This window comes from Myotis daubentonii, chromosome Y (assembly GCF_963259705.1).
Source record: "Myotis daubentonii chromosome Y, mMyoDau2.1, whole genome shotgun sequence".
NCBI lineage: Eukaryota > Metazoa > Chordata > Mammalia > Chiroptera > Vespertilionidae > Myotis > Myotis daubentonii.
In genome coordinates this window covers 2,130,980-2,149,377 of record NC_081862.1, presented here as the reverse complement: position 1 = coordinate 2,149,377, position 18,398 = coordinate 2,130,980, and the positions used below count along the sequence as shown (strand labels likewise).

General features: G+C 50.3%; 2 pseudogenes; both read right to left on the bottom strand.

Annotated features, from left to right (window-relative positions):
• Positions 1-7,930, bottom strand: part of LOC132225611 (histone-lysine N-methyltransferase PRDM7-like) — a 30,178-nt pseudogene extending 22,248 nt beyond the window's left edge.
• Positions 7,931-9,967: 2,037 nt separating this feature from the next.
• On the bottom strand, positions 9,968-18,398 carry LOC132225610 (histone-lysine N-methyltransferase PRDM7-like; annotated as a pseudogene).

Genomic DNA, 18,398 nt, shown 5'->3' with positions numbered 1-18,398 from the left:
GCCAGGCACCCCAGTGGGGACCCCCACCCTGATCCAGGACACCCTTCAGGGAAAACCAGCCAGCCCCACCCATGCACCAGGCCTCTATCCTATATAGTAAAAGGGTAATATGCCTCCCGGCACCGGGATCAGTGTGACGGGGGCAGTGCCCAAACCCACGGATCGCCCTGCGGCTCTGTGTGTGACAGGGGCCGGGGCCCCAACCCCCCAGCCTCCACATTGGCACTGCTCTGTGTGTGACGGCGTAGAGCCATAACCTCCCCATCGGCCCTGCCCTGAGTGTGAGAGTGGCGGCGCCACAACACCCTGATCAGCCCTGCTCTGTGGGTGATAGAGGGCCGCACCCCAAACCCCTGATGGGCCCTGCTCTGGGAGTGACAGGGGGCAGCGCCCCAACCCCCTGATTAACCCTGCTCTGTGTGTGACAGGGTACAGAGCCCCAACCCCCCTGATAGGCCCTGCTCTGTGAGTGACAGGGGGCAGTGCCCCAACCCCTGATTGGCCCTGCTCTGTGTGTGACAGGGGGTGGTGCCGCAACCTTCCCATCGACCCTGCCTTGATGTGACAGGGGGCAGTGCCCCAACCCCCCAATTGGCCCTACCCTGAGCGTGACTGAGGGTGGCATCGCAACCTCCCGATCGCCCTGCTCTGTGCATGACAGGGCACGGCACCCCAACTCCCCAATCAGCCCTGCTCTGAGCCCAACCAGGGGCTGCACCTAGGGATTGGGCCTGCCCTCTGCCACCCTGGACCAGGCTAAGCCAGCAGGACGATATCTCCCAAGGCGTCCCAGACTGTGAGAGGGCACAGGCCGGGCTGAGGGACCCCCCCCCCATGCACAAATTTTTGTTCACCGGGCCTCTAGTATATATATATACTAGAGCACCATTGCAGGAAATTTATAAATTTATGTACCGGGAATGGCGGCGGGGGGGCGGGGGGGGGGGCGGGTGGGAGGGGGATTCCTCAGCCCGGCCTGTGCCCTCTGAGCCTCTGACAGTCTGGGAGCCCTGCGATCCATCGCCTTCAGAGGGAGGACTGGTTCAGCAGCCCCAGCTGTGCATTGGTGGCCTGGGCCTCCCTCTTTGGGGTGACGGGGAGCCCCCATTGATCACCCAGTGGCTAGTGGCTAGTGGCCTGGGCCTTTCTCTGCAGGGCATCATGGGGGATGGTGGGGCCAGACCAATTGTGTTTCACAGGCCTTGGCTGGCCTGACACCAGTGGGTGTCATAGCCTGGTCATCTGGCCGGTCCTTCAGCTGGTCCTCCCTGGATTTGCATATTATGGTTTTATTATGGTAGAATTGGGGGGGGGGGTCTGTGTGAAGGTGAGAAAAGGGGGAGAAATGGGGGAACCTCTGTGATAGTGTCAACACTAAATCTGTATATAATTATTGTTACACATTGAAAGAGGTTCTATGACCCTGGCCAGTGTGGCTGAATGTTTGAGCCTCGACCTATGAACCGTGATGTGGGGGGCCGGCAGGAGGCAGCGATGGAGGTTTCTCTCTCTCTCTCTCTCTCTCTCTCTCTCTCTCTCTCTCTCTCTGTAAAATAAATGATTCATAAAAAGGGGTTTATGTGAACAGCCCCTGGTGTGTAACTGCTCTGCCTCTTGCTCCTCCCCGGTAACTCCTGAGAGCCCGCCCGACCAACACCTGGTCGGGGTCAGGCACCTGCACGCCCTCCGCCCGCACCTCGCGGCCTCGGGGTCCACTCTTCATCCGAGTCCTCGGAGTCCTCCGCCCCGTGCCTGGCTGTTGTGCCGCAGCGACTCATGAAGGCGGGTCGAGGGGCCCTGAGACCTGGAAGGAGAGAAAGAAAGAGTCTGTCCTGCGGGCGAAGAGCTGAGGGATGAACAGCAGATCCAGCGTCGAGCGGGGCGGAGCCGGGGCCCTGGACGGAGCCCCCCAACCCCCCGCGGCCCCGCCACCACCTCCTGGTCACCAATGCTGAGCAGCGCCTCCTAGTTGCTCTTCACGTTCCTGTGCCGGGCTCGCTCCCAGGCGCCCATCTGCGCCCACTCCTCCCGGGAGAACTAGTGCGCCCACTCCTCCCGGGAGAAGTAGATGGACACGTCCCTGCAGGCGGCCCTGGGCTGGAGGAGAGACCGTCCGTCCGCCCCGGCCCGAGGGGGGGCGCCCCGCCTCCACCCCGTCCCCACCTCCGTCCCCACCTCCACCCCCGTGGACCCCCTCACCTTGGTTCTGTGCCCAGCTCTCCCCGCCTCCTCTGGGGCCGCTCCTGGGGGTCCCTGTTGGGGTTTTTGGTGCCGCCAGCCCAGTCCCAGCAGGAGGCCGCAGTGCCTGTGTGAGGAGGAGGCGCTGATGAACCCGCTCCCGCCTCAGGACAGACTGGGACCAGGACCACGTGGCCAGGGCCACAGCCATTAAGACCCACCAGGGGGCGCCTCCTTCCCTTGGAGGCTCGCGCGGTCTCAGAGGGCGACTGAGGGGCGCGGTCAGGAGTCTGAGGGGCGGGGGCGGGGGGGGACTGAGGGGCGAGGTGGGGGGTGTGAGGGGCGCGGTGTGGGGGTCTGAGGGGCTTGGTCGGTGAGGACTCTGGGTCTCCCTGCGGCGCTGCGCACCTGGCCGAGGTCCCCTCAAATCCACGCGCTGCCCGCTGCGCTTCCGCCCTCAGGCTTGTGAGGCGCGGGGAGGGGGAGCTTCCGGCACCCAGAGTGTCAGAGGCAGCCGCCAATCAGTGATGCGGTCACAGGGCCCTGCCTGCCAATGGGCGGTTAGAAACGCGGAAAGGGCGGGGCGCAGGGTGAAGCCTTCCTGCCAGTCAATGGCAGAATCTTGTCGAAAGAGCCCGCCTTCCGCCCTCAACCCCTGGTGGTGATTGGCTACCCAGGGTCCTGCGAGTGTCCATCAAGAAGCTTTCAGCCAGGCACGGATGGGCCGTGTCCAGGGCTCGGATTCCTGTGGTTTCGCGGAGGGACCCCAGGAGCCCGGATCCCCCCGCCCGGACAGGTGTTGGGGTGTCACATCCTTCCTGCCGCCTGACCCAGTCTGTGTTCCACCCAACGGTATTTAAGTCCCGGACTGTCTTCCAGGCGCCTGTGTTCGCTTCCTTAGCGAGAGGACCAGGCGGTAGGCCGGGAGTTGCCTTCTGGGAAACAGGGATTCCCACTAGAACAGCGGTTCTCAACCTGTGGGTTGCGACCCCTTTGGGGGTCGAACGACCCTTTCACAGGGGTAGCTTAAGACCATCGAAAAAACACATATATAATTACATATTGTTTTTGTGATGAATCACTATGCTTTAATTATGTTCAGTTTGTCACAATGAAAATACATCCTGCATATCACACATTTACATGACGATTCATAACAGTAGCGACATTACAGTGATGAAGTAGCAACGAAAATAATTTTATGGTTGGGGGCCAGCACAACATGAGGAACTGTACTAAAGGGTCGCGGCATTAGGAAGGTTGAGAACCACTGCCTTAAAGGAAGCTGTCAGCCAATTCCTTTGCGAAAACGATCCTCTGGGTCCCTCTTGTGGCCATTCAAAGAATAACACCTTATGCTTCTGTCCGTGGTTCTGAAATGTTAGCTAATATCCCGTGAATTTGATGGAAAAGTCTACCCAAAAAACCACAAACAAACAAAACCTACAGAAAACCCTACAAAATCATCGAGGCTGTCCAGGGTGCAATTATTCCTTCCCCGGATGGACTGAAGTCACGGGTCTGGCTTTTGCACCCCTTCCTGTCCCAGCCCTGCAGAGGGAGGCCTTGGCTGCTGCACTGACATGGGGAAGCTGTGCGTTCAGTAATTCAGTCCGTAACCTAGAGGCTGCCATGATTGGAGCAGTCAGTCCTGGGGCGGCCGCCGTTACCAAGGCAGCCAGTACAGGACAGGTCTCCTTTCCTGAGGCAGCCAGTAACCCGGCGGCCGCTATGATTGCAGCAGCCAGTCCGTACAGCGAGGCGCAAGGGTATCGCAAGAACGTGTTATTACCACTAGACTCAGCGGCTTCTGTAGGGCATTACTGAGGCAGCTAGTACTCTGGAGGCTGCAATGATCAATGTAGCCTAGAGGCGGGCATTACTGAGGCAGTCCTTCCCCTGTAGGCTGCCATTATTGATGCAATCAGTACCAGGGAGGCTGTCATTGTTGATGGCACCTCCAGATGCAGGGTATTATGGGAACATGTTAGTAGCGTGAAAAAATTTGAATTTAAACTTTTGTGTTGAAACCCAGTGTGTTTTTTTAAAAAATATATTTTTATTGATTTCAGAGATGAAGGGAAAGGGATAGAGATGGAAACATCAATGATGAGAGAGAATCATGGATCAGCTGCCTCCTGTATCACACCCTCCCTACTGGGGATCCAGCCCGCAACCCGGACATGTGCCCTGACCGGGAATCGAACCAGGGGCCCTTCAATACATAGGTTGTCACTCTCCCCACTGAGGCACACTGGCCAGGGCCACAGTGGTTTTTTTTAGAAATATACATTTCTACTAGTTCAGAAAGGAAGAGAGAAAGATCAATGATGAGTGATCATCATAGATTGGCCGCCTTCTGCCAGAAGAAAGAGTGACATTTGCTCTCATCTGCTAAGCAGAAGGAATAGTCCTGGCCAGTGTTGTTCACTAGTTAGACCTTCGGGTGCCCAGGGAAGGGTCGCTGGTGGGATTCCTGGTCCAGAGCACATACCTGGGATGCAGGCTTCATTGCCTGCCCCGGTCTGGGCTCTTGTGGGAGCCAAAGATCCATGTGTCTCTTGCATATTCATGTTTGCTTTTTTGTTTCTTCTCTATCCCCTCCCTCCCTCCCTCCTTCCCTCTGTCTGTAAAAACATATCCTCTGGTAAGAATTAACCAAAACATAAACAAGAAAAACGTACAAAGAAGGAAAAGCTTTGGAGGGTGTGAAAAAGCAGCATACCCCTAAAGAAAGGCACCATGATGAGCAGAGCATTCAGCTCCGCTGATGTTTTTCCAAGGAATGTGTCTATAAGATAAAAATAAAATGTATGAGTGTCTCTCAGCTGGCAAGATCCTGACACAACACGACGAGGCCATTCTAGCGCGGTCCTTGCAGGGTCTCCCAAGCCACCACGTTGGGGCGAGGCTCTGGGGGTGGGGGGGCGAGGCCGGGACAAGCAGAGGAAAGCGAGGCGTGAAGGAGGCGGGGAATGGACAGAGGAGGGTCCTGCACGTGCTCCCCTCTACTGCGTTGTGTCGCTGCTCCCAGAGTCCCCCACACTGAGAAGATGGGAGCAGACTCACCCGGTGTCAGTGACCAAGGGACATACAGGCTGAGGGACACACAGACTGAGGGACACATAGGCCGAGGGACACAGAGACCGAGGGACACACAGATAATCGAGGACGCAGTGGCCTGGAGAGGTGACATCCGGGAACCTGTGACCACTGTGCTGGTTCCTCTTATCCTCCCAGATGTACCTTCTCAGAGGTTTTTGACTCCAGAACCCTGGATTCCATTTCCACAGACAGCACCTACTTCATGGTGACTCTGCCCAAGACCCAAGACCTCTCTGGACATCCATTCACACATCAGTTGTTTGAAAAGTGATCTCAAACTTATTCTATATAGTTATTGTATGTATGAAAAATAAATCCGAGCCAAGCAGTCATCTGTGTGATGTATTCTACATTTGTATTATACATACATTTTATTTTAGAAAACGACATTTCCCGTACAAAGTTGCCTTCCTAAGTGTAATTAAGTGAGCATGTTAAAAACTTTGTAAGAGTGGCCCTAACCGGTTTGGCTCAGTGGATAGAGCGTCGGCCTGCGGACTGAAGGGTCCCAGGTTCGATTCCGGACAAGGGCATGTACCTTGGTTGCGGGCACATCCCCAGTAGGGAGTGTGCAGGAGACAGCTGATTGATGTTTCTCTCTCACCGATGTTTCTACCTCTCTATCCCTCTCCCTTCCTCTCTGTAAAAAACCAATAAAATATTAAAAAAAAACTTTGTAAGAGTGAATGTTTTACTTGGCAAATGTTTAGAAACTTGGTAAGTATTACTGTGTATCGCTGCCCAAGGAACTGTTGGCGGTCATGTGTTGTCACCAAAGCAGAATGTTTGCTAAATGACTGGTCCCCTTGTTGAGACAACCTTCATGGTTTTCCCTTCATTCTGTTATGAACCTATAGGCAGAAGGTAGAAGTAGGCTTGTACTGATGCCACAGCTCCCACCTGCTGTGATGATGGAAACAGGCCTGATGCTCCAAGCAGCATGAGAACACCAGCAAGGTAAAGGCTCTCATCCCCCTGGCATGTAATCTACCCAGCCAGGGCCGCATTGTCTTTGTAGAAAGAGGTCATCCAAATAGCAACACACAGCCCAGCAAGCGAGGCTCAATGAGTGAGTGCTGACCTATGAACCAAGAAGTGCCCTTGATTCCTGGTAAGGCCACCCCCATCACCTGATTGTTTCTCTTTGTCTCCCTGTCCCTCTGTGTGTCAGATCAAGAACAACAGATTTAAAATAAAACTGGAAACTGTCAAATCTGCTCCTATCCTCCTCCCAATAGGTATCAGATTTTACCGAAAACACCCACCACTTGTCTTTCCTAGTCATCGTGAGCATTCCAGTTCATGAATGTTCACAGTATCTCAGTTTAAAACGTGTGTGCACATCTACACCCAAACAGCGGAGCATCGCATCCTGGAGAATTTTCCATTTCCTTCCAAAGGAAGTGAGATGTGTCACACTGGACATGGAAACAAATGGTAGAAAAAGCTGGGCATGAAGTTAAAGGCTAATCCTTGCAACCTGGGAAAGATGTATTCAACAAATCAAGGCGTGACTAGTCAAACCAGAACCTTCCTGTATGTGGAGGTTTGGGCACAGGGACACCAACATTTTTAATGTGAAAGAGGACTTGATTGTGCAAAGCTTTCCTTCACCCCCTGAGAGATACTCACCGGAGGTGCTGAGCCACTCGAAATGTGTGGTGTTTCAATGCGATGCTGGGGTGGGGGTTTGCCCCTCCTGACCTGAGCGAGAGAGCCCACCTTCCAATGTGCACAGGGCCCCTGCTTGGGTGTCAACAGCTCCATGACTGTGGGCTGGCTCCTCCAGAGTCCGCTGAGACCCACAGAAAACAATATCCCAACTGGCAGATTTCTCCTGGTCCTGAGGTGTTTCAGGATTGGGTTAATGTGGGAAAACATGAGTATGAAGGTGTGGCTCAATGGTTGCTTCTGAGAGTTTCAGGTCACCAACCCAAGCCCTCAGTCATTGTAAGGAATGAGGTTTCCATTCTTCACATAGAAATGCCATCATTTTTTAAAATATATTTTTTATTGATTTCAGATAGAAAGGGAGAAGAAGGGGGGGTGGAGAGAGAGAGAGAGAGAGAGAGAGAGAGAGAGAGAGAGAGAGAGAGAGAGAGAGAGAAATAGAGAGAGAGAAAGAGAGAGAGAGAGAGAAACATCCATGATGACAGAGAATCATGGATCTGCTGCCTCTTGCAGGCCCCACACTGGGGATCAAGCCCACAACCCGAGCATGTGCCCTGACCAGGAATTGAACCCTGACCTCCTGGTTCATAGGTTGATGCTCAAGCGCTGAGCCACGCCAGCCGGGCGGGAGAGGGAAGGTCATGGTCCCAGGTCGTGGGTTTGGGTACCCCCTTCAGGAGCTCTCCTCCAGAAACAGGTGCGATGCTAGGTCCCTCGGGCTGAGGGGTGACGGGCCCTCACCGCGTGTGCCTGCTCCCTGCATGGACGTCCGCTCTGTTGTAAGAAAAGCAGGGCCTCTGGTTGCTGGGGCCCCATCGCCTCCCCAGGCAGACGCTTACCTATTCCCTGGAGCCTCGCTGGACTCCCACCCATAGGCACATGAGGGTCGGTGCTCCTGGCCTCAGTGGACATTACCTGTGAACCGGTGGCCAGGAATGACCGACACGGCCTGCCTGCTCTTCTCACGCGTGTCCATGTCCCATGACTCCCCATAAGAAATGTGCAGGTAAGGATTTCAGACGGGTCCGGGGACGGTGAGACCCGCAGACCCAGGTACAAGGCCAGGCACCAGGAGCTGTTGCGAGGTGGGCGTCGCACACACTGTGAGGTGAGGTGCACCCAGCAGCTCTCAGCAGGGTTGTGAGGGCCTTTGTCCTGGTCACTCTTAGAAACCAAGGTCACTCTTGTCCTGCCAAGGCTCAGTGGGAGGGGGTGGCCGGGGGGAGGAGCATGCCTGACCCCACGACTCCTGCACAGGCAGCCGAGTCCACGCAGAGCAGTGGGGCTGCTTGAGCTCTAAACTGGCTCCTGGGCCCCACTCCCTCTGCCTCCCTTGTCCACCTCAAGGCCTGGCAGACGCTGTTCACAGAGAGTTGCGTGTTTTAACCACCGGTGCTGACCCCACTCTGAATGACACTCCAAAGCCTGGGTCACCCTCCCGCTTTATAGCTTGGAAAGAGGCACAGAGACTTTGGGGGTCTTGCCTTAGGACACACAGTTTTGAGGGAAAAGCTGAGACTCAAAACCTTGTTGACAGACCTGGTGCCGACATGCTATGCCCCAGGCAAGATGCCAATGCTACAGAGGCAGCAAGAACAGGGCGACCAGTGCCCAGACTGAGGCAGCACAGGTGTGTGCACAGGCACACGGGCACACACACACACAGACACGCGCACACACACACATGTACACACACATGCACAAACACACCTGCACACACCCTCTCTGGCTTTCACCTCTGAGGCTACAGAGGTCTAAGGAATCAGGGGAGGAGCCAGGAGAAGCCAAGGGGTTGGTGGGGTCCTATTCATGTTCCTGGTGAGTGTGCCTCAATCCCTCTCCCTGGCGGGAACCTCACTGGACTGACGCCAGATTCCGCCTTCCCGGGTTCAGGTCTGTGGCTGAGGGTTCTTTGAGGCCCTCCTGGAACTCTGCTTTCAGTGATGAGGGGGATGAGGCACGTAGGCTTCAGGTTAGTCTGGACACAAACTTTATTAAAACTAGGCCAAAAACACCATGAGGGACATTCGTGTTGACATCCACATAGCACTTACGGAACTGTTTGTCTATAGCCTCTCCTTTTGAAAGTGGAGGATTTGTTTGACCAGATACTTCTGTACTAATTACACTCTTGGGGAGGGAAAGGGGCCAGCAGGCTTCCTCTAAAGCCCCCTCAGAGCTGGGGTATGAGGTATGCGGTGCCTACACTTGCCCTATGGCTGCTGAGGTGCAATTTAGGGCTCATGATGCATCCTCCCTGCAAAGACCGGGCTTCTCCCATGAGTGTGTCGTCTGGTGTCTCATGAGATTGGACTTCTGTGTAAAGCCTTGCCCACACTCCCTGCAAACATAGGGCTTCTCCCCTGAGTGTGTTCTCTGGTGTTTGATGAGACTTGACTTATCTCTAAAGCCTCCCCCACACTCCCTACACACATAGGGCTTCTCTCCTGAGTGTGTCCTCTGGTATATGATTAGAGTTGACTTATCTGTAAAGCTTCTCCCACACTCCCTGCACACATAGGGCTTCTCCCCTGAGTGTGTCCTCTGGTGTGTGATGATAGATGACTTCTGTGTAAAGCCTCGCCCACACTCCCTGCACACATAGGGCTTCTCCCCTGAGTGTGTTCTCTGGTGTTTGATGAGATTGACTTATCTGTAAAGCCTCGCCCACACTTCCTGCACACATATGGCTTCTACCCTGAGTGTGTCCTCTGGTGTCTGATGAGATGTTACTTCCGTGTAAAGCCTTTCTCACACTCCCTGCACACATATGGCTTTTTCCCTGAGTGTGTCCTCTGGTGTGTGTCGATATGTGACTTATCATTGAAGCCTTGCCCACACCCTCCATGATTGATTGTTACAATTTTTGACATTCTTACTCCCACAGATAATTTGCCTGTGTTCTTTGGATTCACGTCCTGGCCTGTGCTGGGCTCTTCCTCCATTATTCTCTCACGCTCACTGGAGCTCCCTGTTTGTCTGTTGGGAGGCTTGAAAGAGTCCCGTGAAGTTCTCATGTGCCTGATCCTTTTAAGCAAAGGTTTGGACGTTCCTTTGACCTCTTGACCTTCAGCTTTGTCATTCCACCCATGTGGACCAGGATGTTGCTGCTGCTGTTGATTTTGATGCTCTGGGCCGGGTTCCTCTGACTGGAGGTGTTTTCCTGCAGGTGCTGCTGGCAGAATCTCAGAGGGGTGATTGCGTTTCACATGTTGGCTGAGGAATGTCTGACTGGAGAAGGCCACAGAGCAGGAGGGACATGTGTGGATCTCTGGCTTTGGTTCTGCTGAAAGAGAAAGTTTTGGTCAGGGCATGTGTGGGCAAGGCTGCCTGTGCCTTACGCTCTGTCTCCTGGTAAATCCTGTCTCCGGAATCATTCTAACTGTGTTGACAGTGCAAGCTCTGCCTCCCACAGAGTGTTCCTTCACAGTCTACTTTTCTTTTTCTTTGTCTGCACTACTCTTCTTCAGAAATCCAGAGACCCCATATCAAAAGTCTTTTGTACAGCCCTGGTCAGTGTGGATCAGTGGATAGAGCCTCAGCCTGTGGACAGAAAGGTCGTGGGTTTGATTCCCATCAAGGGCATGTGCCTTGGTTGCAGGCTGCTCCCCGGCCCGGACCTGGTCTGGGATTGTGCAGGAGGCAACAAATCGATGTGTTCCTCTCACATGGATATTTCTCTCTGTCTTTCCCTCTGTCTTTCACTCTCTATAAAAATCAATGGAAAAAATATCCTTGGGTAAGGATTGAAAAGAAAAAAGGTCTTACAGATCAAGGACCATCAGAAGCCATTTGACTCCTTATATGGGTTTGACTATCGTGACCTTTCCATATACATGTATCTTCTAAGTCATGTTAAAGAGAAAAACCACAGGCCTGGCCAGGTACCTCAGTGGTTGAGCATCAACCCATGAACCAGGTCGTCACCAGTTTGATTCCTGGTCAGGGCACATGCCCAGGTTTTGTGCTCTATCCCAGCAGGAGGCAGCTGATCCATGCTGATATTTCTATCTCTCTCTTCATTTCCCTTCCTCTCTCTCAAATCAATAAAAATGTTTAAAAATAGAGGAACAATAGGCCCCAACTAGCAATTGCTGCTCTCTCAGTTTTCCACAAATCATAAAATGGAAATATGTCTTTCATCACACAGTATTCCTACTTGATTTCTTTCAGTGTTAGCCTATTTCAAATACACTACAAAGTCCTGTTTCAAAATATCTCCCCAACCATGCCCTAGCCAGTTTGGCTCAGTAGATAGAGTGTCACCTTGGGGACTCCAGGCTCCTGGGTTCGATTCTAGTCAAGGGCACGTCCCTTGGTTGCAAGCTCAATCCCCAGCCCTGGTTGGGGTGTCCCTGGGAGACAAGCTATTGATGTTTCTCTCTCTGTCTCTCCCCCTTCTACTCTCTCTCAAAAAATAATCAGTGGAAAAATATCCTTGGGTGAGGATTAACAACAACAACAAAAATATTTCCCCAACCTGCTTCTTACACTCCTGACTCCCGTCCCTCTCCAGCCAGTCTGCCTTCCTCTCTCACTTGGAGTTGAAATAATCTCAGAGGGGATTCCCCACTGAAATTTATTTTCCAAAAAATTTAACAAAGCATAGTTTTAGAACATGCCACTCTGCAGCTGAAAACTGCTCAATTGTCCCGTCTCACTCAAGAAAGTCCCCAGTATCTCAGCTTGGATCATAGGCACTGTATTTCCAGGCTGCTAGGCATCTGTCCAACCTTTGTTCTTACCCTCCGTACTGAGACTGAGACGGGAGAAGCCCTCAGCCAGCTCAACACCCCACCTCTTCCCTTCCCTGCACCAGCCACTCCCTCTGCCTGGGACCTTGTGACACAACTGTTGTAATTGTTGTCTCCTGAGAAAGCCTTCCCTTGACCTTTGCAATCCGACACACCCACCTTCCCCTCACACTGATCCCTAGTCACTTGTCCTGGTCCCGTTTTCTCTAAAGCACTAACCACTATGTAATATTAAGCACATGCACATAGGTCTGCCAGGGCTTCCCTCCTTCACCAGCCAGCTGCTCAGGAGCAGTGATTCTGATCATCGTGTTCATCTGTATTTCCAGCTCCCAGAACCCTGCGTGGCACCGCGTAGGAATTCACATGGCAAGTCACAAAATAATGAATGAATGCATGTTAACACACACATTTCATTTAGAAATATGCAGTAAATGAAGAAGAAACAGCTAAAGTGTTAGAAAACAAAAACAACAACCCACAAACAACCACCTTGATGAGAGAGCTGGTTAAGTGCCTGAAACCTTTTTTTTTTATTATTATTTGTTTTGCCTCTAACCCTTTCAGCACTATATGACGCTGTGTATTTTGTGCATGAAGTATTTTTTAAAATGGAACAAAAAAAGCCCCTGGCCAGTGTGGCTCAGTTCGTTGATCATTGTCCCGTTCACCCAGAGGTAGCCAGTTTGATTCCTGGTCAGGGCACATGTCTGGGTGGTGGACTTGATCCCCAGTAGGGATAATGCAGGAGGCAGCAGATTGATATTTCTCTCCCTCTCCCTTCATTTCTGTCTCTAAAACCAATAAAAGCATATTTTTAAAAATTAGAACAAAAATAAAAATATTAAAATTGTTCCTAAGTATCAAAAACCTATGTGATGAGCCATCAATTTCTGAAGCATCTGATTTGAAGCTTTGCTGACTCTAGAGTGGAGTTTACTCTACTTGAGAGTTGGAGCATGAAAACTTCTAAGAATTCTTTCTTTCCATGTTGAAGAAGAGTGGTGCCCACCTCTCCCGGCCACAAGCTCTGTCTTCCACTTGCTGCCCCACTTGATGCCCAGCTTTTGGCCATACTCTTCTCCATACCAGACCAGCAGCTCACAGCCCGTCCTCACGACCCGGCAGGTTCGGTAGAAAATCTGCCTGTGATATTGAAAGGCCACCAGGTTCTATTCTTGGTCATCCCGGGCGCAGTTCACATACCTGGCGTTGAGGCAGATGAAAGGAAAGAAAACCAGAGGCGATGAGTTTCCACTACCTGTCATATTCGTGTCCAGCTCCTCACTGACGCTTAAGGCCCTCAGCACTGATTGCACCCACACCCATGCTCCTGGGGAAACTTCTGTTCAATGTCCAAGCCTCTGTCACAATGTCATGTGAATTCCTGTCTCTAAGTCCTGCTCACAGTGCTCATCCTGCCTAATGCCATTTCCAAAGCCTCATTCCAGACTTCCCCATCAAACCTGGTGACCTCTAGCTTCTCTAAGCTGTAAGTCAGGTTCTGTGTTACACCACAGAACTCGGGGCTTGATCTAGGACTCACATCATTCAACACTCAGTCCAAGTCTACCTTCTCTTCAGAGGCCTTTGTCGAGTCTCCCCACACTTTATTGAAGGCATCATTCAGTTGCCTCCCCCAGGTTCCCACAGAAACGTGGAGGTCTCTCTGTCTTAGAAAAATAACACAGAACAATAGTAGTTTATTCATAATCTGTCTCCCCTGACACAAGAGAGCCCCTCAGGAAAGGGCCATGAGCACTATTACTCTGCAGGCTCCAACACCCAGTTGTAGTTAGAACTGAGTCTGGGATGATGTGCTGCCCTCACAGGTTTAGACTATCCTTGGTTCAAGGCTACCTGGGCACTGGGCACTTCTTGAAAAATAGGAAAAATAGAGTTAAATGTTTATGAAATAAAATGTTTCATGTCCGTCTGCAGTAAGTCCTCCCTAGGGTCATGGATTGTGTAATCTGTGTAAGTAATGAATTCCTTCCTCTAAACTGGAACATAGTAGGTGTTTAACTAATGTCCATTAGATAAATCACAGAGTAATACAGGGTCCTCAAGGTTTTCCCAGTCAGAGCCCAAACTAGAGACTTCTATTTTGAGGTCAAATGCTATACTTTTACATCCTTTTTTCCTAAATGTCTCTAGATGTTAAAGATCACTGTATGGAGAAAAAAGGGGTACAGAGAACTGAGGGAGACCATTAGGGAGGCATGATGGGAAGGACAGACATGTGGGTTGTGAGGCATGAGTATCCTCTTTAGCACCCAGAAGCCTAGTGACCTTACCTCATCCAGTTGGCCTGAGATGTATCCTTTCCATCCACATACTCATAGCAGTTTCTCCCTTTGGTGATCTGCATTTCAGGAAAAGAAGTTAAAGGCCGTGTGTGTGTGTGTGTGTGTGTGTGTGTGTGTGTGTGTGTGTGTGTGTGTGTGTGGTTGTGTGTATATAATAGAAGAATTACTTTATTCTACTGTCATCAAATCTCTTTCAGCCTGCATGGTGATTCAACTGCCAATGGTGATCACAGGATATTTTTCTTACTCATCATCTACACGTCGGAATTGATTTGTCCACTAAGCAGGAGCCCCCAAGGGAGGAGTCTGTACCACTTTGCTCCCATTTACCCTCTGATCCTTAGAGAGGAGCTCCATGTTCATTCAAAGTCCGCCCAGTACACAGAGCTAACTAACCATATGGTCCCCATCCATGTCCTAGCATGTAGAAGGTGGGGGCCCCCCAAGCCACAGGAGGGATGGGGAAGCCAGAGGATAGGGAAGAGGTAAAGTTCTCACCAGCCAGGAGTAGCCGCTGTTGGCTGTGGCTTCATCTTCTGTGATCTGACCCTCATAAGGGCCAAAGTGCAGGCCCTCGGGCAGATCACATTCCTCATTCCACACTCCAAGCCCAGCCTCAGGGATGCCTGATGGTCCGATTCTCAACCCAGGGGGCAGAGTGAGGGCTGAGCGGTTGGCATGCCCCTTGTCCGCGGCACTGTCTTTTACAAACGTAGGAGGCCCATGCACAGCACAGCTGTCAATGAAGAAGTTCTGACACTTCTCACAATCTGGAGGCAAGAGCAACAGGGAAGAGGGAGGGTGCAGTGCATGTTCCTGGACATGAAGAGCTTCGGAAAGAGCTCACATCAGTGAGCCTCAATCCTGTACTCCCGGTCACGAGAGGAAGGGAATGATTTGGGCACCCAAAGACCAAGTGAAATTCTTGCATCAAGACATAACATGCTCCTTGGTGAGGGTGAGCTTACATAGGTAGTCATCGTCCTGGGGCTCGCTGACCTCTTGGTAGACACAACACTTCCTCTCTCGTAGGCTATACATCTTCACTTCGATCTCCTTTCTCCTGAGATCTAGATGGGAGAAGGGCAGGTGACTGAGGGGATGAGGTCTGGAACATTAGTACCTATCTTATCAGAAAACACACAATGTCCTACCATGAAATGATTGCCTGTTCTATTATAGTATGTGGTATTTTCCTCCATTAACTAAAAGACTAGCACTCCACACTGACTATTGGTGGCTGATTCAATTTTAGTTTCTAGATGATCCCATTCTGAGGTTCAACCTCCCAAGCTTTGGTCATTCATAAAGTATGTATTGAGGGAACATTATGCGTTAGGCACTGAGTAAAGACCTGGGCACACAACACCAAGAGAATATGGTTGCTATTATCACAGATGGATTTATTGGACAACTTGCATGTGTCAATTGTTTAAGGTTTAATTTAATGCTATCAAACAATATGTGGCCCATGTTTCCTTATGTTCACTTTACACATTAGCATTCAGGAGCTCAGAGAGTTGGTAAGATTAGCTCAAAGCTTCAGTGCTAACTCCAGTTTCAAATCCAGGCCTATGCAAAGTCCACCCCACATACCTAGGCTACACTGATTAGCCTTTCTAGAAGAATTAGTGGAACTGAAATCTCCAAATTATGTAACTTACCCAATTTCGATCTAGGGTGCTGTCCAGAGGGACTTGCTTCTCCAGGATGGGGCACTGGTTTCTGAGTCTGCTCTGAGCCACTTGTGGTCAACAAATTTGCTGTTCCTGACAATTCCTTCAAAGTAGACTCATTACTTAATGACGTCCTGGACTTTGCCTTCAATGTGGAAGTCCCATATTAAAAGGTAACATGCATTTATTTAATTATGTAGGGTTTATGATATATTTTCACATACATGACTTCAATGAACACTTCAACAACTCTGAAATACCCGGGAAGTATGAATATTAGAGGAAAAAGAAATGGCCAATGTGGGTTGTGAATTGAAGACTAGAACCCACGCCTTAAGGATCTTTTTTTTTTTTTTTATAGAACAGTGAGAGTGAAAGATACTGGTAAGAAAATAAGTCATAGTTGGGCCCTAACCAGTGTAGATCAGTTGATAGAGTGTCAGCCTGCGGATTGAAGGGTCCTTAGTTCTATTCCAATCAAGGGCCAGTGACTTGGTTGCAGGATCCTCCTCCCTGGCCCATGCCCTGGTCTGGACTTATGCAGGAGGCAACCAATCAATGTGTCTCTCACATTGATATTTCTCTCCGTCTCTCCCTCTCTCTTCTATTCTCCCTAAAAATCAATGAGAAAATATCCTTGGGTGAGGATTAAGAATAAAAAAGAAAGAAAGAAAAATAGTTGGCAGAGCCCTGGCTGGTGTAGCTCAGTTGGTTGAACTGAAGGGTTGCCGGTTCCATTCCCGGTCATGGTACATGTCCTAGTTACGGGTTAGATCCCAGGTGGGGGTCTGTGTAGGAGGCAACCTATCCATGTTTTTCTCTCTCACTGATGCTTCTCTCCCTCTCCCTTCCTCTTTCTCTCTAAAATCAATAAAAACATATATTTTTCAAAAGAAATGGCTGGCAGAAACCTATCATGAAAATAAGGAAAATGATGCTAAAACTAGAGACCCAGTGCACGAATTCATGCACCAGCGGGGTCCCTCATCCTGGCCTGTGGGATCAGGCCAAAACTGGCTCTCCGACATTCCCCGAGAGGTCCTGGATTGCGAGAGGGCACAGGCTAGGCTGAGGGACCCCACTGGGGCACGATCGGGGCTGGGGAGGGACGCGGGAGGTTGGCCAGCTGGGGAGGAACCGCAGGAGGACTCCAGGGTGTGTCCGGCCATCTCGCTCAGTCCTGATCAGCTGGACCCCAGCAGCAAGCTAACCTATAGGTCAGAGCGTCTTCCTCCTGGTGATCAGTGTACGTCATAGCAACTGGTCTACTGGTTGACTGTCTGCCCCTTGGTGGTCAGTGCACATCATAGCTAGCAGTTAGTGGCATTAGCATGTCATCATCATATTATGCTTTGATTGGTTGAACGGGCGACTGGACACTTAGCATATTATATAGGATGTGCAAATTACTATATCACGGAAAGAATATTTGTAATTAGAGTAGTTTGTTCCCACCAATTCTGTTTGAATAAGTTTGTGCTACTAGCTAGTTCTCTTCATTTTTCCTGACCTATAACATGCTAATTCTTAATGTTATAATGAACATGACATATAACGGTGTTCACCAAAGTGTTCTGTGAGCTCTTTGATACAGTGTGAATGTCAAATTACAGTCCTGCTATCAATGTACCTCTCAGTCATCTCTGTATTTGAAATCACATGTAAATTATCTTCATTATTTTTTGACCCTATTCTAGTTTAATTTGTAAATTTTAAAGCACTCTTTCAGCCAACATTCAGGGGCCCTCAGGGACCCTGAGCTGGGCCTGGGACTTCTGGAAGAGAAAAATCTGCTGTGAACCAAAGAGCTCACAATGCAGACGTAGGCAGGCGGAGCAAATGATTCAAACAAGATGACACTGGCCTAATTAGAGCTCAGAGAAAGAAGCCATGCTTCTTACTGGAATGAGCATTCAAAACCAGTTCCAGATGGATGAGCTTCTATTGAATAGTGTGTCATCTCTATGAAGTTCTTAAGTCACTTTATTTATTGTTTCTCAATTGTCAAACCTGAAGCTCCCCAGAGTTGAGAGATGCTTTCTTTTATTTGACCAGGAGGCTCTGATGCTGGGGTTCCTATGTCCTTCTTCATGGGGGACCATGCACCGTGCAAACTGCCTATATGTCAGTAAGCTTCCGCGAGTCGGAAGTCTTAGTGCATCTCTCACGGCAGCATAGTGTTTGGAATCATCAGTCAGTGAAAGATGTAATCATGTATGGATAAGACAGTGGAAACTGCATAAAAGTATGGAAATTTTAATGAGCTTGTAAGTGGTTTAGAGATGAAGCTATGGATTAGAGTGCATGCCCACCAATACTGTGATCTCAGACATATAATCAAACACTTGTATATGTCTGAAACCTCAGTTTCCTCATCAGAAACGGTGATAGTTATAGTACCTACCTCATAGGGTTGTGGTAAGGTTTAAGTGAGTTTATTCACGTAGAATTCTTAGAGTCTGAAGCATTGTGAAGATAAAACCCGTGGCAGCTACTATTGTAGCTGATGTTATTAACGACTGAGATGATATTGGGCATTTTGTTGAAGAGGTCAGGAAAGAAAGGTGGCAGTTTCTAGGATGCACTCTGATTTTTTCTCCTCTTCCCTGCATTTGCATCCAGGAGGAAGATTTTCTTTTCAACAGGATTTGGGAAATACTCACCTTCTGATGTTTATTCTGTTCCACTCTGAAGGCCACCCAAGA